The sequence below is a fragment of the Pinus tabuliformis genome, chromosome 2_2 (genome assembly GCF_031772625.1).
Source record: "Pinus tabuliformis cultivar Carrire ecotype Pingquan chromosome 2_2, CPIR1, whole genome shotgun sequence".
In the NCBI taxonomy this organism is placed as follows: domain Eukaryota; kingdom Viridiplantae; phylum Streptophyta; class Pinopsida; order Pinales; family Pinaceae; genus Pinus; species Pinus tabuliformis.
In genome coordinates this window covers 567,576,370-567,588,694 of record NC_142300.1, presented here as the reverse complement: position 1 = coordinate 567,588,694, position 12,325 = coordinate 567,576,370, and positions in this window count along the sequence as shown.

Genomic DNA, 12,325 nt, shown 5'->3' with positions numbered 1-12,325 from the left:
TGAGCAGGAAATATTAATTTTTAATACCATATATAATTTATGGAAATTACACACTCTCTCCCATACTGCCTGAACAAACCTCTGGTCATTTTAAGAAATTTAGAATTGATTTTCAATATAATATATCATTCATAGAAAGTACAATATATCTCCCATACTACCCATAAGAAGCCTCTTGTCATTTTAACTAATTTACTTTTAAGTATTATTTTTATTCCGATTAATCTTATATAATAATTTAATAATTAAAAAAATTCAATAATAATATTAATATAATAAATATATTTTTAAATAACTATGTAAAATTAATATTATATATAATAAATGGTTAACTCGAGTCATTTTATTTAGGCACAAATTTCATGTGAAATATCAATTACAACTCTTGAAATGATTATAAAAATATTAATTATAACATTTTTCTCCTAAAATTTCAGCGAGTAAAAAGTCCACCTTTGTAAAATGAAGGTGCATCAGTCTGAAAGAACACATTTTGTAAACTTATAGCAGTGGTTTTGCTTATGTGTCCTCGAAAGGAAAACTAGCATAGGTTGGTTCTTTTTCGGTTAGTAGATTTGTCTCTGTTATGGGACAGGTGTTATGTTTGTTAGTATTCGGTTTCTAAGAAAAGTTGCTGGTCGAATTTGGAGAGGCTGCTGATTGCTAGCTTGCCTACTAGAAAGAGGAGAGACTTATTTGTGCAGTGAGGTCTTACACATTGTATTGTTGTTTAATTATGGATTAAGAATAGTCTGTAGTTTATTTTCTTCGAGATTGCAAAGTTCTATATCAAGTCAATTAACGATGGGTAGAGTTGGGACAATACATGCATTTTAAATTGAGTATGAATTGCGATCTGTCTCCGTGTATGAAGGGGTTATTTCCATGGTTCATTTTTAACTCTGTGATTACTAAATTCTCATTTAGATATTGTCGTCTGCTCCCATCTCTTTGAGTTGTAAGGCCATTCGTATGACAGTCTAGATTCTTACCAGCGTCAAACGGTAGCAAGCTGGAAGAGGGTTATCTGACGTTAGAATCGATAAGCTGTGATGGAGTTTTATTGGAACAAAAAGGAAGATCGAGTTCCGATTGTAAATGGGAGGAGCATACAAATAAGCTAGCTACGACCCGACCCATCTTTGAAGCTTTCGCCCATGCCATAATAAGTTGCAAACACAGCCCGACCCGACCTCGTGGGTGGGTCCGATGGGTAGTTGGTTAATCCAGAGAGTCAAAATGAAAAAGATAAAGAGGAATGTTGGCATAGGATATAAGCCCGACCTTAGTCGGGTGTAATTCAGCTCATATGAACATAGTCAGTGTTATTATAGTCGGAACAAGCCCCGACCCAATTCAGTAAGTAGTCCAGACTCGTGGTCAATTTCAAAAGCTGTGCAGGGACCACTCCATGTTCAAATTTGGTTTTAATGAACAATATTTCTTTCTATTATAGAGGAGAGAGAGGCTCAAACGACGAGAATGTTTAGGAAGTTTTTTGAGTTGATTACGTCTTAAAAAAATTTAGATAAAAAAAACCACGGGCCGCTGCATTTTTTGTGGTATCAGATAGTGTTCTGAGCCCTGAAAAGATGCCTGTAACAACAAGCTGAAACTAAGACATTGTTAAAGGTCTGCTGTAAATATGGCGACCAGAAGTGAAGGTCGAGGAAGGGATGAGATGGAAGATTACTAGAGATTGGATCTGAGGCATCTCGAGGTGAGGATGAAGGCCGTGGAAACTTGCCAGAAACAAGACGCTCATACAGGAAACATCAGTGAGAGTTAGGATATGAGTTCTGAGGAAGAGGTGGAAAGAACTCGAGGAAGAGAGGAACCCGATAAGTAGGAACCTGATAAGTAGTTGATTAAACTAGTTACCAAGTTTGAGTCCAGACCGAAAATGGAAGTGTCACTATATGAGGGCAATTTGAATGTGAAAGAGTTGTTGGATTGCATCAACACTTTGGATAAATATTTCGACTATGAGGATGTTGAAGAAGACGAGAATGTCAAATATGCTATAACTAAGTTGAGAGAACATGCAACAATGTGGTGGGATGAACGGCAGGAAGATTGGAGGAAAAAGGGAAAGATGAAGATTAAAACATAGGATAGGATGGTGACTAAATTCAAGAATAAATTTAAGCCCAGGGATTACCAACTGAACTTGTTTAGGCAACTACAAAATTTGAGACAGAAATTGATGACAGTGAAAGACTACACATAGGAGTTTTAGAGGCTGACTATAAGAGTAGACCACATCAAAGAGGATGTGGAGAAGGTGGCCAGGTACATTAATAGCCTAATATTTGATATTCAAAATGAAATCAACCTCTTACCCTTAAAGGCTATGGAGGATGCCTATCAGGCACCATTGGGGGCAGAAGAAATGTTACCTAAGAAGCAGAGCCTACGCAACAAGGGAAGGAGTCTAGATAGAGGGAAAGGGACTCCAAAGAGGGGAAGAACCCAGAATCCCAGAGAAGATGTAGGAAGTTTAGGCATTCAATTTCCAATAAGAGGAGAGTCAAGGGGTAGAAGATTTTTCCCAAGAGGTAGAGCGAGAGAGAGACAGGGGAGTTAGATGTTATATATGTGGAAACACAAGCCATCTATCATGGAACTGTCCTAAAAATAAATCAGCAGGCAGAGAGGAGTGCATGTTGTAGAAGCTAGGGATGAGGTAGCGACAAAAGAGGTAAAAGAGGAAACCCATGAGTTGGGTGAGTCTCTAATGCTGAAGAGGATTTTAATTAAAGGAGAAAAGGTGAAGTAGGAGCCAACCCAACAAAGAAATTTCTTTAGGACAATTTTCAAATCTAAAGGTAACTGTTGCAAAGTGATTATTAATAGTGACAACACTGACAATTTGGTTTTCGTGGAAATGGTAGAGAAATTGGGGATGTAAAGGATGACACATCTCACTCCTTATCAAGTGACATGACTCCAAAAGGGGCATTAGATTTTAGACAATGAACAAAGCAAGGTGGAATTCTAAATTGGCAGTTACAAAGACGAGGTGTTATGTGAGATTATGCCAATGGTCGTTTGTCATATCATACTAGGTAGTTCATGGCAGTATAAAAAAGGCGTTATTTATGAGAGGAGAAAGAACACTTACTCTTTCTAGAAGGACAACTTCAAGCATGTGTTGTTACTTTTGAAAGATAGAGGAGCGAAAGAGGATGCAGTTGTCTGAGTATATTAATGGTGACTCAGAAGGAGTTGCTACAACAAGTCAAGCAAGAAGAGGAGGTGTAGTTCGATGTAATTGGTAAGAATCGAACTATCCTTACACACACAAATCTAAATGAGTATCATGTTTAAGTTCACTCATTATTATATGAATTTTCTGATATTATAGTCGATGAGTTGCTAAATTCCTTACCACGTGTAAGAAGCATTAGCCATCATATATATTTAATTCTAGGAGCTAGCTTACCTTAAAAGGCATCTTATAGAATGACCCCTAAGGAAAACTAGGAGATCAAAAAGCAAGTCTAAGAGTTGTTGGACAAAGAGTTGATCAAAGAGAGATCAAGCCCATATGTTGTGTCAATTGTCTTGGGTCCAAAAAAAGATGGAGGTTGAAGAATGTGAATTAATTCTAGATCTATTAACAAGATAACTATCAGGTACAAATTTCATTTACCCCACATGGATGATCTAATGGATTGTCTTTGTGGCACCAAATTTTTCTCCAAAATAGATTTAAGGAGTAGGTATCATCAGATTCGCATGAGATAAAGAGATGAATTGAAAAGAACATTTAAAACCAATGACAACTTGTATGAATGGTTGGTTATGACTTTTGGCTTGACCAATGCACCCAACACTTTTATGAGACTCATGAATGAGGTTCTCAAAGAATTTATTGGCAAGTTTGTGATTGTTTATTTGAATGATATCCTTGTGTACAATAGAACCAAGGAAGAACACCTCAAAATTTTAAAGCTAGTATTAAAGAAGTTGCAGTAGGAAAATCTTATGATAAATCTGAAGAAGTGTTCTTTTCTTAAGACAGAGTTGGTTTATCTAGGATTTGTAATTTATGCTAGAGGGTTGAAAATAGACCCCGAGAAAGTAAAATCCATTAAGGATTGGCTTTCCCCAACCAGTATACATGAGGTGAGAAGCCTTCATGGATTGACCAACTTCTACAAAATAATTATTTGAAATTTCAACCACATTTGTGCACCAATGGTAGAGACAATTAAGAAGGGCCAACAACCATTTAAAGGGACAAAAATTGCATAGGAAGCATTTCAATTAATGAAGAAGAAAATTACTCAACAACATTTATTAGTTTTTCCTGATTTCTGGAACCCATTTCAGGTATAGTGTGATGCGAGTGGAACAATAGTTGGAGTAGTCCTTAGTTAAGATGATAAATTGGTTACATATTTCAATGAGAAACTGAATGCGGAAAATCAAAAAGTATTTTACTTGTGACAAAAAAATTATGCAGTAATTATGTCTCTCAAGAAGTGGAGACATTATCTTATGCCTAAAGGGTTCATCTTGTATATACACAACCATGCATTACAGTTTATGAGAAAACAAGACAAGTTGAACCAAAAACATGCAAAATGGGTTGAGTACATGCATACTTTTTATTTTGTTTTAAAGCATATAAATTGAAGGGCTAACAAAGTTGTTGATGGTTTGAGAAGGAGATGTTTAATTCAGCAAGAGTTCCTAGTTAACACTCTGGGACATGAGCATATTCAAGAATTTTATAAGGAAGATTCAAATTTTAAAGATATCTATGAGGCTTCTGAAAAATTTGTGATCAGAGATCAAAGCCCATGGCTTGAATACTTGGTTTAGGATGGGTTGTTGTTCAAGGGCAATAAGTTGTGTATCCCAAGAGGATCAATGAGGGACAACTTACTGAAAGATAAACATAGTGGAGTGCTTGGTGGTCATTTTGGCCATGACAAGACCTATGCCCAATTAAGTTCCTTTTATTATTGGCCAGGTATGAGGGTAGATATTAAGAGGTTCATGGATAAATGCAGAATTCGTCAACATGATAAAGGGAGATAGAAGAATGCAAGGATATATCGAGCAGACCTTGGGAAGCCATTAGTATGGATTTTTTTCTAGGTTTACCAAGAACTCGTAGAAGTCATGATTTAGTTTTTCTAGTAGTGGACAATTTTTCTAAAATGGCGCATTTCGTACCTTGTTTCGAAACCAATGATGCTTCCCATATTACAAATTTGTTTTTCAGAGAAATAGTGAGACTACATAGATTGCCTAGGAGCACTGTCAAAAATTGAGATGCCAAGTTTGTTTGGAATTTATGGAGAACTTTACTGGGGACAAACTTGACGTACAACTCAACTTATCATCCCTAGACATATTTTCATGCCGAAGTGGACAATAAAATCTTGGAAAATTTACTAGGGTGTTTGGTTCATGAGCATAATAAAAAATGGGATCAAGTAATCCCACAAGTTGAATTTGCCTATAATGATTCTGTTAATGGTAGTACAGGCAAAAGCCCCTTTCAGATTGTCTCAGGCATGCGTCTGAGGGGTATTTTTGAACTCATAAATTTGGGGAAAGGAGAAAATTGAAGTGCAAATGCAGAGGAGTTCGCTACAACAATGCAGATGATACATGAGCAAGTTAAAGAGTAGCTAGAAGGAACCATCCTTAAATATAAGAAGAGAGTTGGTCTCAAGTGAAGGGAGGTGAATTTTTAAGTTGGAGATCTGCTTTTAACTTATTTAAGGAAAGAAAGGTTCCCAAAGCATGAGCACCTAAAGAAGATTGGTCCGCGCAAAATCCTGAAAAAGTTTTTAGAGAATGCTTATGAGATTTAATTGCCTCCGGATATGGGAATTTTCCTTATATTCAATGTTGTAGATTTGTACTCTTACCAGGAACTTGGAAAAGAGACACGAAATAAAAACTATTACGAGTATTTGGTTAAATTGAAGGGACTTTCCATTGAAGAAGTAGTTTGCAAATATCATATATAGGTGTCCATGAAACTTTTTGTTCTGAGGGAGTTTGACGCAAGACATAAAAGCTTTTGTAAAATCTTGTAGTGGTTTTTCTTGCATGTCATCGGAAGGAAATCTAGCCCTAGTTTTTTTTTATTTTGTTAATAGCAGCGTCTCTTTTATGGACAACTGTGGGACAAATGTTATGTTTGTTAGTATTCCGTTTCTAAAAAATGATTATTGTCGAATTTAGAGAGGCTGCTAATTGCTAGCTTTCCTACTATCTATTAGATGATAATTTCATTTGCATATTGTATATATACGAATTTCTTTTGCATATTGTATATATATGAATTTCCTCGAGACCTCGCAGGGGAGGCTGCTAAAAAAGAGAAAGAGGACAGACTTATTTGTGATGTGAGGAATTTTATTAGACATTGTATTGATGTTTAATTATGGATTGAGAACAGTGTTTGCAGTTTATTTTCTTTGAGATTGCAAATTTCTGTATCAAGTCAATTAACAATGTGCAGAGTCAGGACAATACACGCATTATGAATTGCGATCTGTCTCCATGTATGAAGGGGCTATTTCCCTCATATCTTGTATGGTTCATTTTGATCTCTGTGATTACTAAATTCTCATTTAAATATTGTCATTTGCTCCCATTTCTTTGAGTTGTAAGGGCATCCGCATGCTAGTCTAGATTCTTACCAACGTCAAACAGTAGGAAGTTGGAAGAGGGTTATCCAGCGTTAGAATCAGTAAGCTGGGATGAAATTTTATTGGAACCAAAACGAAGATTGAGTTCTGATTGCAAATGAGAGGAACGCGCAGATAAGGTATCCGGGACCAAAGTAAACCCTCTATTGTATCGCGTGGTTCAACATTCGGAGCAGGGTGTCGGAAGTCGACCTTTGAACCTTTCTTTTATGGAATAATAAGTTGCAAACACAGCCCGACCCGACCTCGTGTGTGGGTCCCATGGGTAGCTGGTTAATCGAGCCAGTCGGAAAGAAAAATATAAAGAGGAATTTCGATGGGAAGGATATAAGCCTAATTCGACCCAGCTCACACGAACCGTTCACATAGTAGGCCTTATTGTACTCGGAACAAGGCACGACCCAATTTGGTAAGTAGTCTAGGTTGAAAATAACTCGCTTGTTAATGGGCCATAAACGTATAGGGTGGTATAGGCTCATTGTTGAATTTTGGCAGATGAGTTATCCAATAGTGGATTTATAACCTATAAGTAAGTTGGTTATTTTCACCAAGTTGGTTATTTTCAGTAGTCCAGACATACTTAATTTCAAAATCTGCGCAAGGACCACTCCATATCCAAAGAAAAAACCAAACACCAGTGGATTATAAAATGTAAATAAGAAAAAGTTATTTTCATTAACCTAATAAGAAAAAAGAGTTATTTTCTTTAACATAATATTCCCTTTCATCACCAATAGCTAGCCATTCAATGTAAACTAATGTGCATATAATGTGAATTCAAACTCGTATTTTTTAGTAAATAAAATTTAAACACCAAAAAATTAAATTCCCAATGTTCTCTAACTACAAATTTTAATTAATAGATAGTAAAAACTGAAACAATCAACAAGAGAGTAAAATATGTTCCTTTAAATTGAAAACAAAACTTAGAAAAATTGTTACTCATAATTCCTTCAAATTCAAATCTTTCAATCATGAATTCATGCCACACTAGGTATACGTACTTTTGCAAAGGAAATATGTGTATTCCCAAACGTATAATTTATTTTCCATGGTAAAAAAAATGTGTTTAACTTTATTTTACAATAAAACAATTTCGAAAAATTATTCAAAATTAGTCATGTAATATGTTTAATTAATAATTAATTAAAAAGTAGTTTTACTTTTCTCAATTATGATAAGATATTTTAATAATTGAAAAGCTATATTTTATCTCCATTTTAATATTAGAATATTAGATGCAAGAATAGGATTTCAAATTTAAAGGTGCCTATTTTTAAAGGTGCCTATTTTTATAATAAATCTTGTTTGGTGCCTATTTTTATAATAAATCTTGTTTACTTATATTATTTTTTTATTGGTTATAAAAAACTATTTCTATATTTCTTTTTAATTCTAAATTTCTCTAAATATTGGTTCTAATTCTTGTTTTCCTAATATTCTTAACTAAGTCACCTATCATCTCTTAAATAAGTATTCTTCAATCCTATGAAGCCCCAATTTGTAATGGGATAGACAAAAAGAGTATAAAAACTAGTAGTCGAATTATATGACTCTGGAAAATATAAATTACCCACCTCTCAAGTACATACAATGTTTCTAGACAATATAAATTACCGACTTCTCAAGTACATACAATGTTCTTCTTAAGTCAAATAATCCTTTCTTATATAGCCTTTGAAGATTATGCCATTTGTACATAAAATGGAAAATGTCAATTATTTACAAGAATAATAAGTGCATATTGTTCACTTATTCATGTGTTAATATAAATTACCCACCTCTCAAGTACATACAATGTTTCTAGACAATATAAATTACCGACTCGTACAATGTTCTTCTTGAGTCAAATAATCCTTTCTTATATAGCCTTTGAAGATTATGCCATTTGTACATAAAATGGAAAATGTCAATTATTTACAAAAATAATAAGTGCATATTGTTCACTTATTCATGTGTTGCATGCAAGATTAATTATTTATTTCAGACGGAAAAAGTATTTTTCAATTATATCCTAATATCTTTCTTTTTCTTTGACATGATCCTCGGATCTATTTAATTTTCCTTAATAAGTATGTGAATGTTTTTTTTTTTAAATTTAATTTCTATATACATTTTCAATTGGCAAAAAAATTCTATTTATAATTTTAATTTTTCTTGTACAATTCATTCAATTTATGATGGTAAAATAAGTGCATCTAAAAATGATGTTCTCCTAAAATATTCAAATATATAAACACACATAAACTAATTTAAACTAAATATCATTGGTGAAACCATGTTACCTTAAATCTTTTGGTATCTAGTACCAAGAACTAGATATATCTCTGAAAAGTTTCAAATACACTACAAGAAGAGGTAGACATAACATTTACAATTTTTCAAACACCTTGCACTTGAAAGTAAACATAACTTGTATGCTTGTTCAATGATATGATATCGAGGGTGCTATGAAAATACAGACCCTTCCACTACAACATATTGTATGTACCAAGAATGCCATCTTCTTACATACCTTTCAAGTATAACTTTTTAATCATGAAGAATGGTTTCATGGATGTGACTTCACTAATCAATCTCATTCACCATTGATCAGAGACTAATGGTCACTAAGGAATGAAGATTGACAACTTATTGGATACCTCCTAGTGTATCCTTACAAGTGGCCAAATCTAATATCTACTGTATAGCTTACATTATAACATATGTTTTCCAAAGCATTACATGGTAGGAAGGTTAATATATAGAAACAAGCAACTTTGACCTCCCCTCCCATGTGGTCTTCATATCACATCTCATCCCTTATGTAAGTTTATTTGGAAAAAAAATTCATATCTTTGAGGGAAAATTTTAGGGGCTAATATTCGTAGGTGGGCTAATTTTCTATGTTTTTCCCAAAAAAAAGATTCTCCAATTTCCATTTTTCCTTACCTTAAAAATCACCAAAGTTTTATAGAGACTATATAAAATCATTAGAAATTTGAATATTTTTAGAAACATATTGCTAAACATTTTATAGTTTGCATGTTAGGGACTAGTAAGATTCGCTAGGGTTTCTAAACTTTAATAAAATTCCAACTTTAAATTTTTCTCTGATATCTTTGCATGCATATACAAACAATATATCAAACCATAGTATCCAATGATTATGAATAAAAAACAAGGAAATCCATCTACATATTAATCATACATAATCAAACCGCATCTTAGATTCACATATCTTAGCTCAATGCAAAGAACATATGTATTTTTTATTCTTGGTTGTTCTATCACGCTTACCAAACCATTAGTAATATCATATAACTTAATAACTATGTTACTTAACATATTCATATGTCCCACATATCATAAATCCAAGTCTGTTACTTAGTATATTCGTATGGGTCATATATCACCAACCCAACCATTAGTGATATCATATAACAGAATAGCTAAGCTACTTAACATATTCCTATGGTTCACATGTCACAAATCCTCCTGTCGAATAAATATTGATAAGGATACATGTTGGACATGCATTGAGCATATATTGTTCATAAATCACATTGAATTTTTTTATATATACAACTATTTTTGAAAAGTATAAGGTTTAAACATCTTACTCACGTTGTACCTATTTCCTGTAGGAAAAAAACTTTGTCAAGAAACCAACTCAACCAGCATTTAGGTTCAAGCTGGCCCTTGAACCAGAGGGGCTCCTTCAGTTGTTACGAGGCCTTGTTTAATGTTGTTCATTGTCATTGAGCAATAGCCTATGAAGCATAATGGCTAGATTTATGATTTAGTTTGGGTGGTTGTTGATGATTGCATAATCCCTGTTCATGAATAAATACCCCTCTTACAGAGTGAGTCCCTCCTCAAAGTGTCAGCTTCCAGCCTGATAGAATAACATGATTTATAAGAATTTGACAGAATAATATAAGGATATTCGTGATAATTAAGCAGTCAAATTGAATACTTAATCAATCAGACAAATTTGGATGTGGGTAGAAAACTTCTACAGCCCAACCAAACACATTGCAGAGGATGATAAAATGCAATAATTAGTAAATATGTAGAGGAGCTATCTCAGACAAATAGTCTAATAAACTGATCTCTTTAAATGATTATAATTTTATAGGGGATTTCAAAAAGATTGATACTCAATCTATTCTTACCTAAAATATTCTATGCAAATTTGAACATGTGCAGAAAGAGAGTATGAAAGTGTTGGAAAAACAACAAGAAACACAAGTTTAGCCATAAACTAGAGCCAGAAGGCTTTGATTGGGAATTTTGTAATAAAAGTTTTCAGAGCTCACAGGTTCTTGGCATCAAAAGTCAACTCCTATTTATTACAAATGATGGAATATATAGAATAAACTTCTCCTAAATTGTTACATGGAATATATAGAATAAAATTCTCCTAAAATGTTACAATATTTTTGGAATAATATCCTAAGCAATATTATAAAAATAAAAAAATGCATGGATACTTTGTGAGAAATTTGGAACTCTTTGAAAGTATTGTGTCTTGATATTTGGAAATTAGTTGAATGACAGCTAAAAATCTATAGAATGATCCTCAATCTGATCTTCTATTGCTAGGTGTCTTCTGAACGTTGATATCTCCATGCCCTTGAAAGCTAGAGCTGTTGATTCTGCCATTTGTCTTTCAATTGATAATTTGGTGCCTTAAAATTCAGGGTTTGTGAAGTTGTTGAATATCTGCTTGGAATGATTTTATGTCACTTTGTGATATTTCTTCACCATGTCATAAAATATTTGGAAGGAAATATTTTATAAATGTTTTCAAATATTCTGTAAATGCATTTTATATTTTTCTATTTTCATGAATTTACTAACCGAAATTAAGAAAATATCTCTTCAAATAATTTTATTAAATAAACGCATTTTATATTTTTCTATTTTCATGAATTTACTAAATGAAATTAAGAAAATATCTCTTCAAATAATTTTATTAAATAAATTCATCCACTCATTTGAAATTATGTGTTGTTTTTCTTTCTATTGTATTCCCAAAACCATGTCTCTAATGTATTCCCAAAACCATGTATTGTTTTTCCTTCTTTTTAAAAACTGATTTTCACTTATCCTCCATTTACTTTCATGTGTATCCTCAATTCACATGCACTAGTAAATTCACATGATTTATTTCCCGTAGTTGTTAATTTATTTCACCTTGGCCTCTTTTACCTGAACCTCCCATCGTAAAATGTATTTACGTGAAGCTCTAACTCTAGGAAAATTTGATTAATCATTTCAATTAATCAATTGGAACCTCTAACTGATAATGAATTTCACCTGTAAAATCATTTCATAATATATCATCCCAGGGTGTGAAGAACCCAAGCTCTAACTCTAGAAAAATTCCATTAATCATTTTGATTAATCAAAGAGAATTTGTAATTGATCTTCATAATATATCATCCCAGCTTGTGAAGAACCCAAGCTCTAACTCTAGAAAAATTCCATTAATCAATTTGATTAATCAAAGAGAATTTGTAATTGATAAATGAATTTCAACTATAAAATTGTTTCATAATATATCATCCAAGCTTGTGAAGAACCCAAGCTCTAACTCTTGAAAATAAATGAATGTCACGTGTAAAATCATTTCATAATGAATTTCACTTGTAAAA